Here is an 11,163-nt window from a genome sequence, read left to right as displayed (position 1 = left end):
GAAGAGCACAAAGGGAAACACTTAACAACACTGGTATAGCAAATGAGATCTTAAATGACCCCCCAAATGTACAGGAAACAAATCCCAAAATAGATAAATGAGATTACAGCAAAATAAAAGGCTTCTTACAACAAAAGTCTTCTTATAATAAAAAATAAACAACAGCAGAATGAAGTGACAATGATAGAAAGGGAGAAAATACATTCAAGTTAGTTATCTGATCAAAAATTAATATCCACAACATATAAGGAACTAAAAAAACCTAAAAAAAAAAAAAAGGAACTTAAAAAAAAATCTGACAACCAAAAAGAACTTAAAACATGGTCAAATGACCTGTTACAGACACTTCTTGAAAGCGGAAATGCAAATGACCAATTGTTACGTGCGGAAAAAAATCTTCAATCCCATTAATCAGGGAAATGTAAATCAAAACTAGAGTGATAACTTTCTCCCTCCTATTAGAATGGCGATGCTTTTAAAAATTGGAGAAAAAAGGATTTCTCATTCTTGGTGGGTGAGAATGAAAAAGGTAAACACAGCCACTATGGAGAACAATATAGAGGTTCTTCAAAGTATCTACAAACATGTATTGTTAGCATATTGGTATACTCTAAAGGAAATGGAATTAGCATGCCAAAGAGGGTTGCATGTCCATGTTTATCAGGCTACTGTTCACAATAGCCAAAGTATATAATCAGTATGGGTGCATATTGACAGATAATTGGACAAAGAAAATGAGTTATAAATACACAGTGGAATAGTATTCAGCCACAGAAAAATGAAATCTTGCCATATACTGCAAAATGGATGGAACTGGAGGCCATTATAATAAATAGCCGGCTAAACAAGCACTTTCCAAAATACACTTCAGTACTGTCTTCATGTTATATTTTATCACTTATTTATGTTTAAACAATGTATTCTCTCTCTCTCTCTCTCTCTCTCTCTCTCTCTCTCTCTCTCTCTCTCTCTCTCTCTCTCTCTGCTTGAACGCAGGACCTTGGGGCTGTCCTTTAGCTTTTTCACTCAAGGCTGATGTTTTATCACTTGGGCCATAACTCCACTTCCAGCCTTTTGCTGATTAATTGGAGATGAGACTCACACAGACTTTCCTGTCCAGGCTGGCTTCAACCTGTGATCCTCAGAGCTCAGCTCCTGAGTAGGCAGGATTACAAGCGTGAGCCACTGGCACCACCACTTAAGCTTATTTTGGATATTAGACGAAGGTTAGACTTCATTTAATTTACATTTTTATAAATTCACATTATTCTGTGAGATGCATTCATTGTGATGCATGTAGCTATAGTGTATTCATTTTCACACTCCTGTGCCTATCTTCCACTGTGCACAACACTCTAGGTGAGTGCTTCAGACTACAAGCAAAGTGTACTAGAGATCCCCAGTCTTCCATCTTACTATATACCACCACATTTTACAAAATGATTGTACAAACATCACTTCTAGGCATAATGTACAAAAATTCCCATTTGTCTACATTCTTAGAATTGCTGATTTTTTCATTTGAAAGTAGAATCTTATTGATTTTAATTTTTCCTGAATACTAATTAAACATGTTTTCATACTCCTTTTGCCATGTTTGTTCCCCCTCTGTAAAATGTCTATTTTTATCCTGTTCTCATTTTTCATTGTGCTACAATAATCCATTTGTTGAGTATTTTCTCCCTGCCCCCGTATCAGTATTTAAATTAAGAGCGTCATACTTGCTCAATCAGTGCTCTACCACTTGAGCCATGCCTCCAGCCCTGACTTGTTGAATCAAAAAATACATAATCTAGATATTAATTCCTTGTTAGTTCTGTTTGTGAGAGTATTTATATTTTCCTTTAATTTTTTTCTTTATTGTCAAAGTGATGTACAGAGGGGTTACAGTTTCATGCATAAGGAGTGAATACATTTCTTATCCAACTTATTACCTCCTCCCTCATTTTCCCCTGCTACTCCCTCCTCCTTTCCCTCCCCCTCCCCCATGAGTAATACAGTTTTGTAAGTATTGCTTTTGGAATGGTTCGTCTTTTTATCCATTGTCTCTCTATTCCCTTTCCTTCCCCAGTTCTAATGCACATGTAAACAGTATCCAGAGTACTAAGATCAGATACAGTGATAGTGGGGGTAAAACCACAGGAAGGGAATACAGGAGAAAAAGGAAAAAAGAAAAAAAAAGGGTACTGTTTCACATGGCATGTGGAAAATAATTACAACAATGACATACTACTTGTTTCCATAACGTGGAGTTCATTTCATTTAGCATCATCTTCTGTGTTCATATGGGCATAGCTACTGAGCTATTGTGATCTTCTGCTGTGACTAACCTAAACATGTACCAATTATTCCTTATGAGGGAAACCATAGCGTCCATGTTTCTTTGGGTCTGGCTCACTTCACTTATGGTATTTTTATGATATTAATGTTGATGATTCCTTAATGTTTTATTTTGTGACTTTATTTTATTTTGGAGGTACTGGGGTTTGAATTCAGGTTCTCAAGCTTGCTTGGGTTGTTTGCTCATAGCTAGTGCTCTATGACTTGAGCCACACTTTAGTTCAACTTTTTGCTGATTAAATGAGATGTAGTCTCATGAACTTTTCTGCATAGACTGGCTTCAAATCTTGATACTTTAGATCTCAGCCTCCTGAGTAAGTTAGGAATGGAACTATGAGTAACTGGCCTCTGGATTTTTATGTTTTTATTTTTTAATTACTTTTTTATTTCTTGGTACTGATCTTGGGGCTTAAACTCAGGGCCTAGGCACTGTCATTGAGCTTTTTTGCACAAGACTAATGCTTTACCACTTGAGCCATGACTTCACTTCTGGCATTTTGGTGGTTAATTGGAGATCAGAGTCTCACGGATTTTCTTGCCTGGGATGGGTTTGAACCACAATACTCAAAGGTCAGCCTCAAGATTACAGGCATGAGCCACTGACACCTGGCATTTAAAAGAAATCTTTTAGCAAATTCCAAGGCAATAAAGATAGCCTGAATTTCTTCTAAAATCTTTAAAGCCTTGAGTTCCATATTTAAAATTTTAATTTATTGAGAATTAACTTTTATATATAAGAGAGTACTGAGCTTCTTTTATTTTTTTCTATGTTGTTAACTAAAGACCAAAATCCCACCATTCATTTTTATGCCATTTCTGCAACTTAATATATTCATTTTTCTATATGAACTTCATGATAAGTGAAATCATTTTAATATGATCACTCTAATATTTAGACTTCTTGGATGCTCAAATCTGGTATAGTCAATCTGGGCATATTTTGTTGTGAGCTCATATTCTGTTAATCTTAATCTGAAAATCTCAAAACCCCCAACTGAGAGGGTGTTTGTTTGTTTTTTTCTCCCAAAGAGGAGTTTCTTTTATGTAACACCAGGGGGCACTACCCACCTATAGAAAATTTAAGCCCCCATTTGAATCCCAAATTTAATCCCTTCATCTTATTATTTAGATCTTGATCTCAATTTTAAAATCACCAATTTGCCAGAAGAACCACCCTGCTGTATTAGTCTATTGCATGTTACTATAACAAAACTCTCATCGTAAAGAAAGGATTCTTTAGCAGGTAGTTTTGGAAATTCCAGGGCATGGTACTTACTTTTGGAGAGGAGTTTCTAGCTACATCACAGCATGGTAGTGTCATAGCAGCAGCATAGGCCAAGGGAAAGGTCGTGTGGAAGAGAGAGGTCACCTGGCAAGACAAGCAGAAAGAGAAAAGGGAGGGGCTGGGCATGCCCTTGTACAGCAATGCATTTTCAGAGGAGGTCTCTGGAGAGCCACTTGATGGCAGCTTAGTCCTTCCTAAGGGCTGGGCACCCTGTGGTCTCTTGCTGTTTACCACCTCAGGACAACCCACGTCCAAACTATAGGTACTTGCCTTTCAACCTGTGTTTATTGCCTTTTTCTTCTTTTCTTGGACCTTTGTCTGAATCCACACCTTTCGTGTGCTATTTTTCCCTATCTCCCCACTTCTCCCGAATAGCTCCATTTTTTTTTTTTTACCCTACCTCTCTGACTTCCATTTTACCTTCTCTAGGGAATATATATCCCTGAGCTGTATAATATAGTAGCTTCTAGATTCAGGCGGCTATTTAAATTAATTAATATCATCTAGGTGTGGTAGTATAGACCTGTAATTTTAGTAGTTGGAAGGCTAAGGCAGAAGGATTGTGAGTTCAAAGCCGCCCTTGGGTACATAAAGAGACATAGTCTCAAAACAAAAAAAAAGATAAATGAATAAACAAATTAAATGTAAAGCTCATTTCTCAGTAAAAAAAACTTTCAAGAGAAGGATCTAAGTGACTCATGATTCAGTTCAGTGTTTGATGGAGTCTTAGGAGGCCTGCTTCCCATTCTGGGAGTTGCCTATTGACTTCAGAGGTGAACAAAGGCAGGATCTTGTGTGGGAGAGAACAAGTTACCCTAGAGGGAGGTGTGGTGTGGAGATGGAAGACAGTAGTGCACATCATGATCTGTGATCTCATTTGCTCATATCCTGGGATAGGAGCACTTGGTATCTTGATGTGGGACCCTTTGAAGATGAAGACATGGAATCCAAGATGCAAACTGAACTAGCCAAAGCTACACAAATCTGTAAGCACAACTACAGAAACAGATGCTTCCCATTCATTTACTGCTAGGAGTTTTGAATAGACAATATGTATACACTGGATTGAACTATTAAAGAAATACAGTAGAAAGTGGGAGCCAGATTTCTCACTGTTGGGGGAAGAAATTTCCAGTCAGCAAGGGAAGGAGGCCACAATGATCCATATGGTAATGGCCAGAGATAGAAACAACCATAAGAATTCAGGTTTAGCTTAATAGATAGAGATAGCAACTTTAATAGACATAGTTACATATATGAGTGCATTCTTAGTTGGAAATGCCCCAAAATAGTGATTTTACAATAGCAATAAGAAAGCCAGATCTTTACTTGAAAACATGGCTAATTCTAGAACGGAGGCAGAAAGTGATGAATAGGATCTGAATGAATCTAGAACATCTATAAGTGCCAGAAAGCAGAGAAATAACCAATGAAAACCCATCAAAGAAAGTGTGTTAGAGGAACAAGGGCCAGCTGAAACTACTTCTGAAGGTTGAAGATGAAACCATCCAAACAATCATTACCATCCAATGAAGTAGGACTTGATAATGAACCAAAGTAGAAAACAAATATGTATAAATAAATAATAAACAAATTGATGCAGAAACACATGAGATAAATATTCCATGAAAAATTCCAAAAACATATTTTAAGATTGATGTAAAAATTCTGCCCTCAAAGGGCTGGTTCAGTATACATAAATCAATAAACATAAACCAGAACATAATCAGAATCAAAGATAAGAGAACATAATCAGAATCAAAGACAAAAATCACAGGGTCATCTCAATAGATACAGTAACACCTTTAACAAAATCTTATATTTTTTATTTAAAAAGCTCTGGAGAACCTAGGAATAGCAAGAACATTCTTTGACATAATAAAAGCTATTTATGACAAACCTATAGTCTATATCATACTAAATGGAGAAAAACAAACCATTTCAGGAACAAGATAGTCTACTTTCACTACTATTTAATATAATACTGGAATTCCTAGCCAGAGCAATACAAAATACAAAGGGATCCAGAGAAGAAGGAAATAAAATTATACCAATTTGTAGATGTTATTACCTTTTTGTTTGTTTGTTTTTGACGGTTCTGGGGCTTGAACTCAGGGCCTAGGTGCTGTCCCTGAGCCTCTTTGTGCTCAAGGCTAACGCTCTACCAATTGAGCATCAGAGCTAGTTCTGATTTTTTCTGAGTAGTTTATTGGAGATAAGAGTCTCACAGAAACTTTTCTGCCTGGGCTGGCTTCAAACCACGATCTTCAGAGCTCAGCCTCCTGAGTAGCTAGGATTACAAGTATGAGGCACCAGTGCCCAGCTGAATTATCTTAGCTCTTAAGAACCCTAAAGGATGGGGCTGGGGATATGGCCTAGTGGCAAGAGCACTTGCCTCATATACATGAAGCCCTCGGTTCGATTCCCCAATACCACATATACAGAAGATGGCCAGAAGTGGCACTGCAGCTCAAGTGGCAGAGTACTAGCCTTGAACAAAAAGAAGCCAGGGACAGTGCTCAGGCCCTGAGTCCAAGGCCCAGGACTGGCAAAAAAAAAAAAAAAAGAACCCCAAAGGTTCCAACCCCAAACTTCTAAAGCTGATAAAAACTTTTGACAGGATATAAAATCAACACACACAGACATACACACACACACACACACACACACACACACAAAATAGCTTTTGTCTATATTAGCAGTGAGCACCAGAAGAGGAAAATTAAGATGGAAAAAATCATTCAAAGTAGCCTCAAACAAACAAAAAACCCTACCCAATCTAGAGGTTAAGCTTATATGTCTATACCAAAATCTATAAAACTTTGACAAAAGAAATGGAAGAAGACATCAGGAGGAGAAACAACCTCTGATGTTCATAAATTGGCAGCATTATTGTCATGATAATGGACATACTGTCAAAAGCCATGAAATAGTTGTCAAAACCCCAATGTCATACTCCACCAAATGAGAAAACAATCCAAAAATCCACACAGAATTACAAGAGACCCTGAATAGTCAAGTTCACATTAACAAAACAAAATAAAACAAAACAAAAAACAGCAATGTTAAAGCCTGGTGGCACGAGTAGCTCAGGCCTGTAATCCCAGCTACTCAAAAGAATGAAGTTTGAAAATCATGGTTCCAAGTCAGCCCAGGTAAGAATGTCCCTGAGACTCTCATCTCCAATTAACTACCAAAAAGCCAGAAGTAAAGCTGTTACTCAAGTGGTAAAATGCTAGCCTTGAGCAAGAAATCTAAAGGACCATACATGCTCAGTGCCTGAGTTCAAGCCCCAAGACCAGCACAAAAACAACAAAAAGCAATGCTGGAGGTATCACAACTCCAGACTTCAAACTTTACTGCAGAACCATAGTAACAAAAACAACTAGGTACTGGCACAGAAACAGACCCAAAGGTGAATGAAACAGACTAGAAGACCTAGAAATAACCCAATTCATCATGAGCAATCTGATTTTTTGATAAAGGAGCCAAAATGGATAAAAGGCCTCTTCAAATGATGTTGGAAAAATTGGACATCCATATGCATAAGACTGACACTGGACTCCTATCTGTCAACTCGTATTAATATAAATCCAAAGTGAATCAAATATCTCACTATAAGACCTGAAACCTTAAAACTACTTCAGAAAGGAGTAAAAGAAACATTAGAATGTATTGGCATAGGCAAGAACTTTTTGAGTAGAATACCAGGGACTTAGCAGAGAGGAGAGAGAATTGGCAAACGGGATTGCATCAAGCTAAAATGTTTTCACACAGCAAAAGATATAGTTGTGAAAAGAAAAGGGAAGTATATAGTACAGGAGAAGATCTTTGTCAGCCATCTGCTTGACAATTGCCTAATATCCAGAATATAGGAGCTCAAAAACCAAAACTCCCCCAAATCAATAATGCAATTAATAAATAGGAAAGGGGGCTAAGTAGACACTTTTCAGAGCAATAAATCAAAAAAGACAAAAAATGACATGAACAAATGCTCAACATATCTGGCTTCAAAACAACATGAAGGTTCCATCTCACTCCAGACAGAAGGGTCACTGTCAGGAATATGAACACCAACAACAAATGATGGCCAGACTGGGCTGGGAATATGGCTTAACGGTAGAGTGCTTCCCTTGCATGCATGAAGCCCTGGTTCCAGTCCTCTGCACCACACAAAGAGAAAAGGCCAGAAGTGGTACTGTGGCTCAAGTGGTAGAGTGCTAGCCTTGAGCAAAAAGAAGCCAGTGACAGTGCTCAGGCCCTGATTCAAGCCCCAGGACTGGCAAAAACAAAAACAAAAAACAAACAAACAAACAAACAACAAATGATGACCAGAGTACAGGAAAAAGTAATTCTACTGTTGGTAGAAATGCAAACTAATGTGACCACTCTGCCAACAGTGTGGAGAGTCCTCAAAACACTAAACATGGAACTACATTATGACCAAACAACAGCACTTTTGGTAATTTACCCGAAAGATTGCAAATTTGAATGTAATGAAAGTACCTGCAAACTCACATTCATTGCAACAATATTACAAAAAAAAAACAACTAGGTTATGGAAACAGCCCAGATTACTCAGTCTATAGGAAAAATAATATAATGTCAGTTGCCAGGAAGTGGATAGATCTGGAAAAAAATCATATTGAGTGAAGTAAACCAGTCTCAGAGAGACAAAGGGTGCACATTTTCTCTCATATGTGATAGTTAGGCCTAAAATATACTTGAAAATATTTACAGGTGCATACACATACACATACACACACAATCAAACTGACTCAATGATAGCATATATATGAGTGAGATCGTATGGTGTAACCCCCTTGAAAAATTAACAGGCAGTTCAACATTACAAATACAGAAAGATGACTTACCCAAGGGGTTACAGAACACAAGAATGAGGGTGAACCAATGAAAAGAGGAATGGTGGACAGATATAGCCATAAGACTCAATGTACAATGTGAAAAACAAACTAGGAAATTTGAAGGGATGGGTGGGATGGAAGAGATTAGAGGGAGGGGAAAGAAGGGATGGAAGGGGTGACTCTCATCAAGATGCAATGTAAGCATAAACTGACATGTTAAATTGAACCATTTTGTACAACTATTTAAAGACCACAAACACGTGGCCAACATATATATTGTTCATACTTGGCACAATTGTGTTTTACATATAGTAACGTTATTCATAACCACAACTATGTGGTAGAATATCTTACATTATGAGGAGAGAAATGTTTATTTTTTGGTACTGGCTATCAAGCCCAGGATGTTATACTTATTAGGCAAATTCTTTGCTACTGAGCTACATTCCAGCCCCAAGATGAATGTATTTATAGGCTAAGGAAAGAATATGAAGGTCAAAGAGATGAGTTGGAGAGGGAAGAACTGATAATCAGGTTGTAGTAGTAGCCCACTCAAGCCTTCTTCAGCTCAGGATCACCTGTGGGGTCTTGTTAAGGATGTAAAGCCCTAGGTGTGACCTATGGATTCAGATTCTGTAGATGTGGGTTGGGTAGTTTCAACAAGCATTCCAGGTGATTCCAACACAAGTGATTCTCAGACTACAGGTGGAAAAACAATCTAAGGCTTAAAGAACGTATTCACCATGGATGGAAGAGAGAGAAAATGTTGCTAGATGTGCATGGGCCCGGAGCTGGTGAGTTTATCTGGTAGTATAATTTTTCTGTGGAGTGAGAGATGATGTCTCTGAGAAAGAAGCTACTTGTAGAAGTAGGGTGCTGGGAAAAGGCAGACAAGTTAGGAACAGAGGTAGTAGAAATGGGAAAGACTCGTGATCCCCATCCTGATGAAGGAAGGGTTTCCTAAACTACCCCCACCCAAGCAGTGAAGATGGTAAAGCAGAAACCTTATCTCCTTGAGAAGGATGGTGAAAAGGCTGTGGGTGGTGGGGAAGGGGGGCGGTAGGATCTAACAGAAAATGGAAAGTAAACAAATTCCCCAAACTATAATTTGAAGGCCCCACCTTACCCAGAGGTCTCAGAAAGGTGGAAGTGGGTGGATCATTGAAATCTTAAGGAAGCCAAACCTCTTAGTCTCTGTCACTGAGTTCTCTCTCTCTCAGTCTCTCTCTCCCTCCCCCCTCTCTCTCCCTCTCTCTCCCTCCCCGCTCTCTCTCCCTCCCCCCTCTCTCTTTCTCTCTCTCCCTCTCCCTCTCCCTCTCACTCCCCTCCCCCTAGTCTTCTTAATTATAAACTGGACACAGGAACAATTTCTGTCTCATTGGGGTCACATAAGACCTAAATGCAGTAGACATCCATTATCTGTGGGTGTAGGATGCCAAGATGATTGAGTGGAGGAAAAAACCCCAACTGCTCAGGATGCAAAGAGCTCACCGCTCTGCAGATGACGCTTGATTCATTTTTTCTGTAACCGGACCCAAAGTTGCTGCCTGTCCACATAAAAATGACACTTTCTTACCAAAATTAAGCATAACTTTTACATTGTTTTGGGGGCTCCCATTGCTTTGGGGGGAGATACGCTCACAAAATAAAGGATAGGAAAACAATCAGCCAATCACACAATGATTTAATCACGATGATGATAAAGTGATTGATAATAGGACTGATTGAAAGTTTCTTTCAGTCAACAGAGCTGTGGAATGTGTGTGGGGATTGTAAATGTGTGCTTGAAATGACCTTTGATTTTCTTATTGATATTGTTTTGACCTCATTTGACCAAAACAACGTGTAATAAATCCATGAATAAGGCAAGCTTCCTGTAGTTCACTATAGAAATGCTGCTTGATGATAATAATTCAAACAACACTGTTTAACTATGGCTCACTAATATTTTTGAAGTGCCTTCACTCATTTAACTCTCTTCAAGCAGGATTGTATCCATTTATTTATTTATCTATTTATTTATTTTTATATATTTATTCATTCATTCGTTCATTTATTGTCAAAGTGATGTACAGAAGGGTTACAGTTTCATACCTAAGGCAGTGAGTACATTTCTTATCCAATTTGTTACCCCCTCCCTCATTCTGTCCTCCCTTTCCCCCTCCCCCTTGTACAGTTGGTTTATAACATATCATTTTATAAGTATTGCTGTTGCATTGGTTTGTATTTTATCCTTTGTCTCTCCATTTTGTGTATCCCTGTTTTACAGATAACGAAACTGAGTGTTTTAGAAAGCAAAGTAAGTTCTCTGCTTATGTCCTTGTGATTAATGACATGGATAAAAAGGGATTGGAGACTAGGTCCTAAACCTCAGCTATATTTTCCATATCTGTTATGTGCCCCATGTGTTTTATGTGCCAGGGACTGTGAAAGGTGACTTTAAAAAGCACGTTAACGGAATTTAGAGAGCCATGTACCTTCTGATAGCATATCAGAACCTCAATCTGGTGATTGAAATTTGAAGCCAGCCTGGCAGAAAAATCCATGAGACACTTATCTCCAATTCACCTGCAAAGAAACTGGCAGTGAAGCTGTAACTCAGTGGTAAAATGCTATCCTTGAGCAAAGAAGCTAAGAGACAGCATCCAGGCCCTTAGTTCAAGCCCCAGTTAA

Source organism: Perognathus longimembris, chromosome 7 (genome assembly GCF_023159225.1).
Source record: "Perognathus longimembris pacificus isolate PPM17 chromosome 7, ASM2315922v1, whole genome shotgun sequence".
Taxonomy (NCBI): Eukaryota; Metazoa; Chordata; class Mammalia; order Rodentia; family Heteromyidae; genus Perognathus; species Perognathus longimembris.
This window is presented reverse-complemented; position numbering follows the sequence as displayed.